The sequence below is a fragment of the Puma concolor genome, chromosome A2, assembly GCF_028749965.1.
Source record: "Puma concolor isolate L17-30 chromosome A2, mPumCon1.1.hap2, whole genome shotgun sequence".
NCBI classification, from domain to species: Eukaryota; Metazoa; Chordata; class Mammalia; order Carnivora; family Felidae; genus Puma; species Puma concolor.
In genome coordinates this window covers 131,273,264-131,285,684 of record NC_141668.1, presented here as the reverse complement: position 1 = coordinate 131,285,684, position 12,421 = coordinate 131,273,264, and the positions used below count along the sequence as shown (strand labels likewise).

The 12,421-nt window shown below is 47.3% G+C and overlaps 2 long non-coding RNA genes across 2 annotated transcripts in view; one reads left to right on the top strand and one right to left on the bottom strand.

Annotated features, from left to right (window-relative positions):
• The window catches only part of LOC147583511 (uncharacterized), a 152,447-nt gene extending 141,349 nt beyond the window's left edge, over positions 1 to 11,098 (bottom strand). Inside the window, exons 1-2 of the long non-coding RNA XR_015248285.1 lie at positions 10,426 to 11,098; positions 1,644 to 2,503 (exon numbers count right to left, since the gene is read on the bottom strand). This is a non-coding gene — a long non-coding RNA (uncharacterized LOC147583511). The remainder of the gene's footprint in view (positions 1 to 1,643; positions 2,504 to 10,425) is intronic.
• LOC147583510 (uncharacterized) overlaps positions 1 to 12,421 on the top strand; it is a 61,003-nt gene that overhangs the window by 3,589 nt on the left and 44,993 nt on the right. The gene's annotated exons all lie outside the window — the stretch shown is intronic.

The window sequence follows — 12,421 nt, the reverse complement described above, 5'->3', positions numbered from 1 at the left end:
CGGAGGCTACAAGTTTCCTCCTCTGACCTCCTCACCAGATAGTGTGATGCAAACAGACCCATCTTAGACCAAATTCCACCAAAAAGGTGACAGTTGTTAGCAAGTAGGCACATACACAGACCTCCGACCCATTCTGTAAGCCTGGGGACATCTCAGTCCGCTGTCCTGTAAGACACGTCAACAGCCTCTTAGATGAGAAGTTCATTTGAGGCAGGTGTGACAGTACTGTCAGTGCAGTACTTAGCTAACCTACTCGGGCAGGTGATAAAATCAACCTTTTCACGTCCAGATACTGGACCGGGTGGACATCCAAGCTCAGTGCCTTTCCAAGAGAACACATCACTGGTCTCTCTAGATTCATTTGCAAAGTTCAGGCAAAGCAGATCACCACGAAACATTTCTAGCCATCTACTTTCCCTGAACACCCTTATTTTCATCAGTGAAAAACCATTTTAGAAATCCATTATGCTAATGAACACACCCGTGGGGGCCGAGCTAAGACAGATCGTTGAAGCGCTTATAGTAACTTCCTCTGGGGTGTGGGACTGTGATCTTTCAAATGTTAGCTAACTGGCCCTACAGTGTAAATGAAGGCTAATGCATGTGCGCACGCACACGCACTCATGCACACATAACATGTTATCTATGCTTTAGCTTTAGAAGTGAATTACAGACAACACATATCAGCATAATAGCCACCATTTAATAAGAACTCCCTGTATGCCAAGTACTGTGCTGAATGTCTGACCAGGAAGAAAACTGATCTCGTTTCATTGCCACTGAGGAAACTGAGGCCCCAGGAAACCCAGCTAGAAAGGATGAGCTAGACTCATACTCTGGCGGACTTGACAGCTATAAATCTTAACCACTCCAAGAGACTGGTTGCCCGTAAGTTCTTCGAGGCCTCCTGGGAATCCCTCAGTCATCACCAATAATTTTTCATTCTTGGCTCAAAACTTTCAACAATAAATAAAATCCCAATCCCTGGGAAATATTCTACTGCATGACTTCTGAGCATAGTTGGTTCTGAAGCAGGCTTGGGAACTCCTCTGGGGGTGATAACTGTATTCTACCCAGAAACATGCAGCGCAGCTGGCTCTCAGTTTCCAAGGCCAAGGGTGGCCACAATTTGAATCCCCGCCCCCTGCCACCTTCCCTGTTAAGCCTCAGCATGGAAGCCTCCTCTTCTGCACCCCTCGGCTTAGTGTCTGTGTTTGAGCACATCAGATGCCGCAAGGCACTGGGGAGAAGGGCAGCCAGTCACAGCCCAAAGCACCCTCCCTCCCTCCCTCCCAATAACTATCATAAACTTCAGAGTTGCCAAGGCAGAGAGGAGAGGGAGTGCGCTGGGGCTGGTGAGGCACCATCAAAATCTCGATACTTTACAATAGGAGAGTCGAAAGAATTTGCTGATGGATCAACATAGAGTCTACAAGAAGAGACTTTTAAGACTTGTAGCCTGAGCGCAGAAGAAGTTAGTTGTCACTAACAAGATGGGGAAGACTGAAGAGCAGGTTCATGGAGAAACAGCGGGACCTGTGAGGTTTGAGAGGCCTATGAAGTATCCCAGGTGTATTAGTTTTCTATTGTATTGCAACAAGTTACCACAAATTTAGCAGTTAGAAATGACACCATCAACTCACCATTCCGTAGGTCACAGTCCGGGTAAACTCAGATGTTTTTGCTGCTCAGGGTATCAGAATTTTGAAGTCAAGGTGCTCACTGGACCCAGTTCTTGTCTGAGGCTCTAAGGAAGAAGCCATGTGCAAGTTCATGTTCATTGTTGAGAGAATTCAACTCCTTGCTATTGTGGGTCTGAAGCCCCTGGTTCTTTGCTGGACATGAGCTGATGGCTACTCAGCTTCTAGAAGCTGCCTGCATGTCTTGCCATGGGGCTTCCTCCATCTTCGAGCCAGAAAGGGTGGGCCAAGCCCTCCAGCTTTGAACCTCTCACATGCTCTTCTGTCACCAGCCAGACAAAAACTCTGCCTTTAAAGGGATCTTGTGATTGGACCAGACCACCAGGAACATCTCCTTTCTTTAAGGTCAGCTGCATCGTATAATACAATCTAACCAGGGCAGTGCTGTCCATTACATTCTCAGTCCCGATGGAGAGTGCACACCAGGGCAGGAGTGGGGGCAGAAAATCATGGGGGCTTTCTTAGAATACTGCCTGCCACCCAAATGGAAATGCAGAGGAAGACAGTCTCCTGCAGAAACTTCCAGGGCTGAAGAACAGAGGAGGAGGGGGAGGGGACAAGCCCATCTGGTTGTCTTTAACCTCTGGAACTTGAAGCACTCAGGAAAGAAGGCCTGGCCCTTTGAAGCGCCCCACAGAGCCGTGTGTGTGTGCCCCACCATGGGTCTGCCCTGCCAATCCTCCTGCAAGGGCCCCGAGGCATCTTGGCTGCAGTATCCCCGTGTCTGGCAGGTGAGTCAACAGTTGGCTGCTCTCCTGGGCTTTCTTGGAAAGGGCTGTGTTCCAGGTTGGCAGCTGTGCTGGCTGGGAAGGAGGAAAAGAGAAAAGCCAAGTTCTGGGGGCGTTGCTGCCAGGCAGGACACCTGGACCTTTTCCCCCTCGGCCCCTGAGAATGATGGCAAGAAATTTCACTATCACTCCAGGGAAGCCGGAGCCATAATAAAGCAGGGTGGTAAAGCTCTCAGGCAGTGGAATCCAATCAGTGACCTAGTCTCACAATTGCACCATCCGTAAAATGGGGATAGTTGCTAGTAGCTTCCACAAAGGGGCTTGTGACAATTAAACAGCATGGTATCTGTAAATCATTGACCACAGTGGTTGGCATATAGGAAGTACTGACAAAAGCCCACACAAAAAATACTATTAACAAAGGGGAAAGGAATGGCAGATGGAGGCTGTCCAACGAGAAGGGATTAAAAGGAGGAAGGGATCAGATAAAGAGGTCAAGGGGACAGCTAACCCCTTTGATAAGAAACTTTCATAATATTGGAATGCAAGTTAGTTGTTTCTATAAAGACTTATGAATATACAAAGGACAGCTGGTACACCCCAAGGCATGATGGATTTTGATTGAGCCACACAGTAAATCTGGATATGATGTTTCCAAGGCTCCTAGGTAGCCAGATAGGGCTTCTACTTCCTGTAGAAATTCAGGAGGGAAGAGAGGGACAAGCAAGGGGCAGACTATTATGTTGGTATGTTGCATGCCACATTTGATTGCAAGTAACAGACGTCCACGCGAGCTTAGTGGGGTGGGGTGACATATATGAGGCATCAACTGTGGCTTCACCCTACACTTCTGTATGCACTAGATTTCCTTGCTGCATCCTGAGGACTTCATTTCCTACCTCCAGCCCAGTCCAACTCAGCCAGAATTGAGTGGGTTATTCCATAAGGAACCAAGCAAAGGCCTTATACTCAGGGCAGCACAGTGGGAAAATGAAGATCACAGCCTCCGCCAGCTTTGTTCCAAAACACTGAAAGTTCCCTGAGTTGACATCGAGGCATTTCTCTTACCTGACAAAGACCACCAAACCCTATCAATCATCCAGTTTGCAGGGATGTGTCCCAGGGACAACACCTTTCCCCATCCAACGGCCAGGACTAAAGCTTCCCAGGACAGAGGGGCCCACAGAGACCTCTAGGTCCACTGAGAGCAGACAGCGGCATAAAAATAAGGCCTCACCCCTGACCAAGGTGGATAAGCTGGAAACAGTTCCCCCCTGAGTGGCAACTTTGAACATGCTCATTCTGAGGCATGACACACACCCTGTGGACAGACACCCAACAAGAGGAAATCAAGGAAGCCAGTCCCTGCCACTGCCTGGTTGTCAGCTCCTTCCCTTTGTCCCTTTACAGACTGGCCTGTTCTCTCTCTCTGCCAGCTTAAGAAAGTGCACGTGGCATTGGGGTCCCTGCCTCAACCTGGCTCTACATGATCTCTTGGTTCAAGCGCTGAGAACTATCTAACTAGAGTTGTATGTCTCTCAGTTCACATGTTTGAAAGGCAGAAGCTGGTTTGAGCCTATGGATTGATATTGGTTCGGTTTGCCTTGGATCCAGTTAGTGGTGAGGGGTAGAGTATGGGGGTCACATGGTATAGGCATGGCTGCCTCTTTCTTCCAGTGGGGTTGTGGGTGACTAGATACTCAGATGGGAGACAGGGTGTGGCAAGTACCCCAAATGTAGCCACCACAAATAGCCCCAACCTAATTTAGATTTCATCAATTCTGATACATCATTACAGAGTTCTTGAAATCTAATCCATTCCAGAACATTTCCAGATGGGCCAGAAGGGAATGCATCTTTGTATCCTCTCTTTCTTCCAGAATCAAATTTTTGGTATTATTTCGAAACTAGATATGCAGAAATCCCATCCTGCAAAACACAATCTCTTGTGGTTAATTGAATGATTATCTCCCATTTTTTTTTTTCTTTTCAACAAGTCTCAGTTTTCATAGGTGGGCTTGTTGAATGCGGGGTACACCCACATGGATATTTCTGCGGCAAGAGGGCATCATGGAAGAAGCCACTTAATTACAGCAGAGTTAATGGCCTTGTCCGGGTTAGTAGTAAAGCCAAGTGCCACTTGCTGAGCCTTTAACTCTTCATTAACTCAAATCCCAGTTGTAACTTTCTGCTAGGGCCCGGAGTTCTGACTTTGCTTAATCCACTAGATAGAAGTAGAGCAACGGGAGAGGCTGTAAATACTTTGTCAGGGCATGAAGAATAACAACAATAAGGCATTCATATTAGGAGAGGAGATTCATTCATCACGGTTTGTTTACCCTCTCAACAACCCAGTAGATTTGCTGTGGCTGTCTCTGGGGAAGCAGCTGGCGTAAGGAAATCAGATTGCAGAGCAAAGAATGTGAGCTCTGCAGTCACATGCGCCTCATTTCACATCCTGGCCAAGGCCCTTCACTTCTGGGATGGGGCAAACCTGGATGGCAACTCTGATTGGTCAGTTCCCATACCCTGACCCTAGTGAGAGAGCTTGAATGGCAACCTGCTTCTTTTGTCCTCAGTTTTGCTTCTACAAAATGGGGGAATGATAATATTGACTTCATAGGGTGATTGTGAAGCTTACATAGGATCACATATGTGAAAGCCCTTTGTATCTACTAGGTACTTATTATGTTTGCTTCTTTCGCATTATAACAGACTTCTTCCAGGTTTGAGCTAATTCTCTATTAAGGTTTCATGACTGACCAAGACAGAACAAAGAGAGCTAATGGGGATGGGGCCCCTGGGTGGCTCAGTCAGTTGAACGTCCGACTTCAGCTCAGGTCATGATTTCAGTTTGTGAGTTGGAGCCCCGCATTGGGCACTGTGCTGACAGAGCCTGGAGCCTCCTTCGGATTCTGTGTCTCCCTCTCTCTCTCTGCCCCTCCCCCACTCTCTCTCTCTCTCTCTCTCTCTCTCTCAAAAATGAATAAACGTTAAAAAAAGAGAAAGAGAGAGAGAGAGAGAAGGGGGGAAAGCCAGACTTAAATCATTCTTGTGAGAAAAAAAAGTCTCTCTCAGGTAGATCCTACCTCAGGCTTGAATTTCATCCTCTTTTCCAGACCCTTCTATTGATGTGGCAAAAGTTACTCACTGTCCCCTAACATTACACTCCCCTAATTCTGTAATAATACATTTCCCACAGACACACGAAGTTTAAGTTGAACATACAGCCAATGAGAGAGAGAGAGAGAGACAGAGAGAGAGAGAGAGAGAGAGAGAGAGACTACATTTCTGAGTATCCCTTGCAGATGGCCATATGGCAAAGTTTTCACCAATGGGATGTGAGAGGAAGTGAAGTTTGCAATTACTGAGCCTGACTGAGCTTCTCTTTTCCCTTCCCTACTAGCTAGAATGTGAATAAGGAGCTGGTCAACTGACCTTGGCCACATAGATGAAGACAACCCTTTGAGCAACAAGATAGAAGGAACCTGGGTCTCTGGACAGCCCCATGCAACAGAGCTGTCTGGGACCATCTACCTACCTCCAGTCTGTTGCATGAGAAAGAAACATACTTCTGTTTGGTTACAAACACTCTCTTGGGGAAGTGGTCTCTTATTACATCAATTCACTCCACTCCCTAATTCACAATCTACTCCCTAACTAAAAATCCACCTTACCTGATTGGAATTCATCTTTAGAGCTTGCCTTGAGCAAGAATGGTCTGGAGCCAAGATCTCACCTACACTTTAGGGTAGATCAGACTTCATAATCTGGCTACTTGTAAACCAGATCCATCCCACAGACATGCTTTGGTTGATTCTTATGACGTATTTTAAAATTTTAGATCTGTTGTTGCAGCATCTGGGTGGCTCAGTTGGTTAAGCATCAAACTCTTGATTTCGGCTCAGGTCATGATCTCATGGTTTGTGAGACTGAGCCCCATGTCTGCCTGCTTGGGATTCTCTAATTCTGTCCCTCCCCTGCTCACACTCCCTCTCTCTCTCTCAAAATAAATAAACACTTTTAATAATTAAAAATTTTAGATTTATTGTCAGCATTTATGAAATTGAGCACTTTCACCAAAAACCCTAAATGTTCAGCTTTTCTTGAGAAATCAGAAGGTCTGGCAACCCTGGGCCACATTCTTGCTTAGAAAAATTCAGGTGCTAGCTTGCTTCAATTCATCATGGTCAATGCCTGTCAGAGTCTTGACGGTTTGGGGCCTGATACCTGACTTCTAACACCCAAACCTATGTCCCTTTGCCTAAGTGCTTTCTCTGGCCCCCTGGAGCCCGCCTAGCCAGAGGGGCTAGTGACTGAAGGTACTACCACCCCCAAAAGACTCCAATCAACCACTGATGGGAGTTGATGTATAAATATCACAGCTCTCCATTCCTCAGATGGGATAGCTGGAGGGCACCTTTCCATTGGCCCTTAGAGTTTGAGTCCCAGCGTTCCAGAGTGGTAAGTCACTCCATAATGCACCTTTTATTGACTGGCTGCCTTCCCTTCCCTATCCCAGTTCCCAGGTCTCTCCCAACACTTCCCAGAATCACCTTCCAAATAAACAGCTTGCACTCAAATCCTACTCTCAGAATCTGCTTTCTGGGGCAGCCTGAGTCACCAGTGCCCTTAGTTTCCATGTGATAGTTAGCATTTAGCACCATGCTGCACTGTGATTTTTCTCCTGGTGAAGAAATATTTATCTGTGTTTGATCTTTATTAAAGTGAAAAGAAAAGGGAAAGATGGTTCCAGAAGCCAATGTTTTTCAGAAAAGAATAGGTGAGAGTCTATCTCTGTGGAAGTAAAGAATATTCCTGCATGTTTAACATGCAAATACTGGCCTGCTTCCTTCACTGACGTTATCTGCCTGACCCTCAGACGGTCATGTTTGTGATCCCTGCTTTACAGCCCTGAAAACTCTTGTTAAAATTCAGGAGTCATTAACCCCTGACTTTGAATGGGGCTCTGAGATTAGCTAAGTGGCCGCGTGGGAGCATATTGAGGGAAGAGGGAGGGAGATATCTAAGTTTCAAGGACTGAAGTTTAGAGGAAGGGCCAAAGGAAACCCTGGCACTTCAGCCAGGCAAGGTGGGCTCAATGTGGCATCAGGGTGGGGAGCCTGAAGAGAGCCGAAGTCTTTCCTGAGCCTGTGAAAAATCCCTTCCACCACAGCATCCAAGAGGCTGTATCCACACCCTCCACCAGAGCTTGGCTCTCTTTATTCCAAAACAACTTTTTTTTTTTTTTTTTTTTGAGAGAAAGAGTGCAAGCGGGGGAGGGGAGTGGAGGGAGAATTCCAAGCAGGCTCCACGCTCAGCATGGAGCCCGATGCGAGGCTTGATCTCACAACCCTGGGATCATGACCTGAACCGAAATCAAGAGTTGGATGTTCACCCAACTGAGCCACCCAGATGCCCCTCCAACACAACTACTGGGTGTGTCTCCTGATTTTGCACGAGTTCCAGATGGGTGGTAGCTATCCCTATTCTACTCGTTTTTCCCAGCACCTGACAGAGGGCTCGCCATACTATGGGCACCTAATAAGGTTTGTCTTAAATTTCTGTGAACCAGCTTGACCCTAGATTGAGTGGTCAGAAGTGCTATGTAAGCCAGGGGGCACTGCGATTCAATGTGCATTTCTCTGTTGGAGAGCTGAAAAGGTTTTTTGGCTGCTCTGTAGTGATAAAGACTGAATTAGCTAGGCCCACACTATTTAAACCCAGGAACATGGGCTTTTTGGAAAACTAGCTATCTCTTACCTAGTTTGCAATCAACAGGATTAAGAATGTGGAGAGGGGCGCCTGGGTGGCTCAGTCGGTTGAGCGTCCAACTTCGGCTCAGGTCACGATCTCACGGTTCGTGAGTTCGAGCCCCGCCTCGGGCTCTGGGCTGATGGCTAGGAGCCTGGAGCCTGCTTCGGATTCTGTGTCTCCCTCTCTCTCTGCCCCTCCCCCATTCATGCTCTGTCTCTCTCTGTCTCAAAAATAAATAAACATTTAAAAAAAAAAAAAAAAAAAAAAAAGAACGTGGAGAGTCAGACTGTCCAGGTTCAAATCCCAGTTCCCCTACTTACTTATTAGCTGTGTGACTGTGGGCAAGTCACTCAATTTCTCTGTGCCTCCATAAAAAAATGGAAATTAAATGAGCTAATGCATGTAGAGTGCTTTGGACTGTGCCTGCACAGAGGAAGCACTTAAAATATGTTAGCTATAATTGGCTCTGATTGGAGACAACAGGATCCTGGCTAAAAAGAAAGCCAGAGTAGAAAATTACCTAAAGGAATATGCTAGTTCTAGCAAAGCCCTAAAGCTAGACATTAGGCACAAAGAATCCACATGTTCCAGAGCAGGGCTTCTGACCTTTTCTGTGTTGGCATCTATTCAAGTGATGCTCCCTTTTTAGAATAATGGTTTGTATTTATTTATTTATTCATTCATTCATTCATTCATTCACTCTAATGTTTATTCATTTTTGAGAGAGAGACAGAGCGTGAGATGCGGCGGGGCAGAGAGAGAGGGAGACATAGAATCTGAAGCAGGCTCTAGACTCCCAGCTGTCAGCGCAGAGCCTGACGTGGGGCTCAAACCCACGATCCGTGAGATCATGACCTGAGCCGAAGTCAGAGGCTTAACCAACTGAGCCACCCAGGCACGCCAGAATAATCGTTTGTAAATGCACAAAATAAAATACATAGGATTACAGAGAAAGTCAGTTTTATGGCTATCAAAATACTAAACAAATTTATGATACAGTATTAGCTGTGCTCTGTTACTAACACATTAGAAAATAAGATCCAGCAGTGGGTCTAATTACTACTGTAATTTTTAAATAGAGATGAGCACAAAATGTCATTTTCACATATCAATGTATTTCAATGTAATGACAAAGTCATAGGCACTACTAATATAATTGTGAACAGAAAGAAATGCCAACCTTCATTTCCAGATTAGCAAATGTAAAAAATAAAGCTTTTCCCAATACAAGAGGAACCTCTTTCCTAAGGAGAGCCAGAAAGAGCCCAGAAGTGCATCCAGGCATATTAAAAGATGCCCAAATTGGCTAATATTCCTTCCTTCCTTCCATCCTCCCTCCCTTCCTTCCTTCTATCCTCCCTCCCTTCCATCCTTCCTTCTTTCCTTCCTTCCTTCCTTCCTTCCTTCCTTCCTTCCTTCCTCCCTCCCTCCCTTCCTTCCTCCCTCCCTTCCTTCCATCCTTCCTTCCTTCCTTTCTCCCTTCCTTCCTTCCTTCCATCCTCCCTCCCTTCCATCCTTCCTTCCTTCCTTCCTTCCTTCCTTCCTTCCTTCCTTCCTCCCTTCCTCCCTCCCTTCCTTCCTTCCTTCCATCCTTCCTTCCTTTCTCCCTTCCTTCCTTCCTTCCTTCCTTCCATCCTCCCTCCCTCCCTCCCTCCCTCCCTCCCTCCCTCCCTTCCTTCCTTCCTTCCTTCCTTCTCTCCACCTTGTACAAACAGATATGGGGACTCCAAGAAGGACTGTGACTTCTGGAGGAGGGGAGTGTGTCTCCTTCATCAAGCCAAGGGAGGAACGCTCCAACAGAGTAGCTTATAGAGATTGAGGGTGCTCTCAAGGGGAGCCAGGGGCCTCATTTCCTGGTTGGAGACCCATGAACAACAGCCATTTCAGACCTATTCAAGAAGGGCCGGGAGATAACTGGAGAGAGTGAGGTGGAGAAAGGGTGCAGTCAACCCTCCTACCACTAAGGGTGATGAGGCAGGGAACCTCCTTTGGTGAAGAGGACCCCACAGACTTGAGTCTCAACCAGGAAGGTGGCCCCCAGGCAAGAAGACCCCAGAAGCTAGTGGCTGGGGGCAGAGGGGGGTGTTCCTGATGAAGGGGAAGGAGGAGGAGGTCAAGCAAAGGTGGTTCTCCAATGTTGGGGCCCTGCACATTGAGGAGAAGCCCCCCACATCCCTCTCTGCCCACACACCCCCAAATGCACTTCAAAAAAGTCACAAATGGAGTCATTTGGAGCTCACCATGCGTGCAGACGAACCAGTATTCGCTGAGAGAGGACTCGCGTAGTTCTGGTTGAGTAAAAACAAACGTGTTCCTTTTCTCCAGTCCCTTTTTTTCTGTCCCAGCACACAGGGCTGCTGCATACTCCATGGAACACCCTCACATCATCTTCTGTGTGCAGGCCATCCCAGGGCTGTGCCACAGTGTCAGTGATGTTCCTGGGGTTGCCTGAAGAGAGAGGAGGGGAGAAAGAAGGGGGAGGAGGAGAAGGGATCCTTCAGACAGACCAAGTTCTCTCTTCACTTCAAACCCCTCGGGCCGAGTCAAACCTGTGCAGGGCAGAGGGAGGAAATGAAACAAGAGATAAAACTGGACCTTTCTATATCCAAATAGAGCAGCAACCTATGGGATCCACTCAGCATGTCATCAGGGGACGTGGGGAGGAGACAGATGCAATTCACGTTCGTGCCTCATCATCTTCAGACGTGTCAATACATGGAGTAGTGTGCCTTTCATTAATTTTGTAATTCAGACACCACCCAAATGCAGTCATGGGCCCTGGGAGTCACAGGGAGATGCATTCCTTTCTTATCTGAAAACATCAACACCCTCCTCTCAGGAGACTGATCCCCAGAGATGGAAACACACTGTAGAACTGCCTGGCTGAATGTCCCTTTCTTACTGGGGACCCAACAGTCCCTCCCATAGGGGCCCCAACTGGCTTGGGCCTGCCCTGAAGGCAGCAAAACACCTTCATAATCAGAGGCTTAAAAAGAAGACGAAAAGGAGCACCTGGGTGGCTCAGTCGGTTAAGCGTCTGACTTCTTCTCAGGTCATGATCTCATGGTTTGTGGGTTCAAGCCCCCTGTTGGCCTCTTTGCTGACAGCTCAGAGTCTGGAGCCTGCTTTGGATTCTATGTCTCCTTCTCTCTCTGCCCCTACCCTGCTCATGCTCTCTCTCTCTCTCAAAAATACATAAACATTAAAAAAAAAAAAAAAGTAAAAAAAAAAGGGGAAAATGAAGGAGTCCACTCCTTCAAGGAGACAATTCCAGCTCCGAGGAGTCTCGAATGTGTAACTGTCTGTAGAAAACTTCTGTGGCACATGAGCTCTGATGGAATGTTCAACGGCTGTTTCTAAGGTCTAGCACTAACCACACTTTTCTCCAAAGCCAGGAGAGGCCGCTTAGGTGCCCAGGCACCAACAGAAGTTCAAGGAAGTTAATTTTCCCAGGGACAACCCTCCAGTGGGGGCGGGGAGTGGCAGTCAGTCTCCTCTCCCTCTCGTGGGACAATGCAAAGTACATTCCATGTCTACGGTTCCCTGCACATTACCCAGTGGGTAACCAGAAAATAAGGCATGTTCTCAGCTCTTCTTCCTTCTCTCTCTCATTGCCCCCTCATTCCTGCTTCCTGGATCACTTCCCAAACAAACTGCTGTACCCATGCCCTTAGCTCACGGCCAGCTTTTGGAGGAACCCAAAAAGCTTAAGACAGTAATCCTCCCTATAGCTGAAAAAAAATCAGGCTTCCTTAAAGGGTCCCCCACACACCTGCATGGCTTCAGGGCTGAGGAAATGCAAGTCACCGGAAAAAAAGCCAAGGAGTGGGGGTGGAGAAGAATCATGGCAGGTGAGGAAAATCATTTAGAAATTATAAAATTAAGTAGCTTTAAAAAGAGAAACCTGGTTGGGAAATTACTGGAAGAGCACAAATTGAAAAATGTGCTCAAGACAGTTGAAAATCTGTCAACTGACAAGAGACGGCTTTGTGAAGAAAACGAACCAGAGCAGGGTGTCAGGCAGACAGATTGGCCCAATTAAGGGCAGAGAGGCTGGGGAGAAGGAGTGAGTTATCGCGTGGCCTCTGGGGGGTCTAGAAAAGCTATTCCCAGCAGGATAGATGGGCCCAGACAGGAGGCTGGTGAGAGCCTCTGGGGTGTCTGCGTGCTCCTTCCCCACTGTCAGGAGACCGTGAATGAACAGGGACAAGATGCTGTGTCTCCATGTCCTTTGAG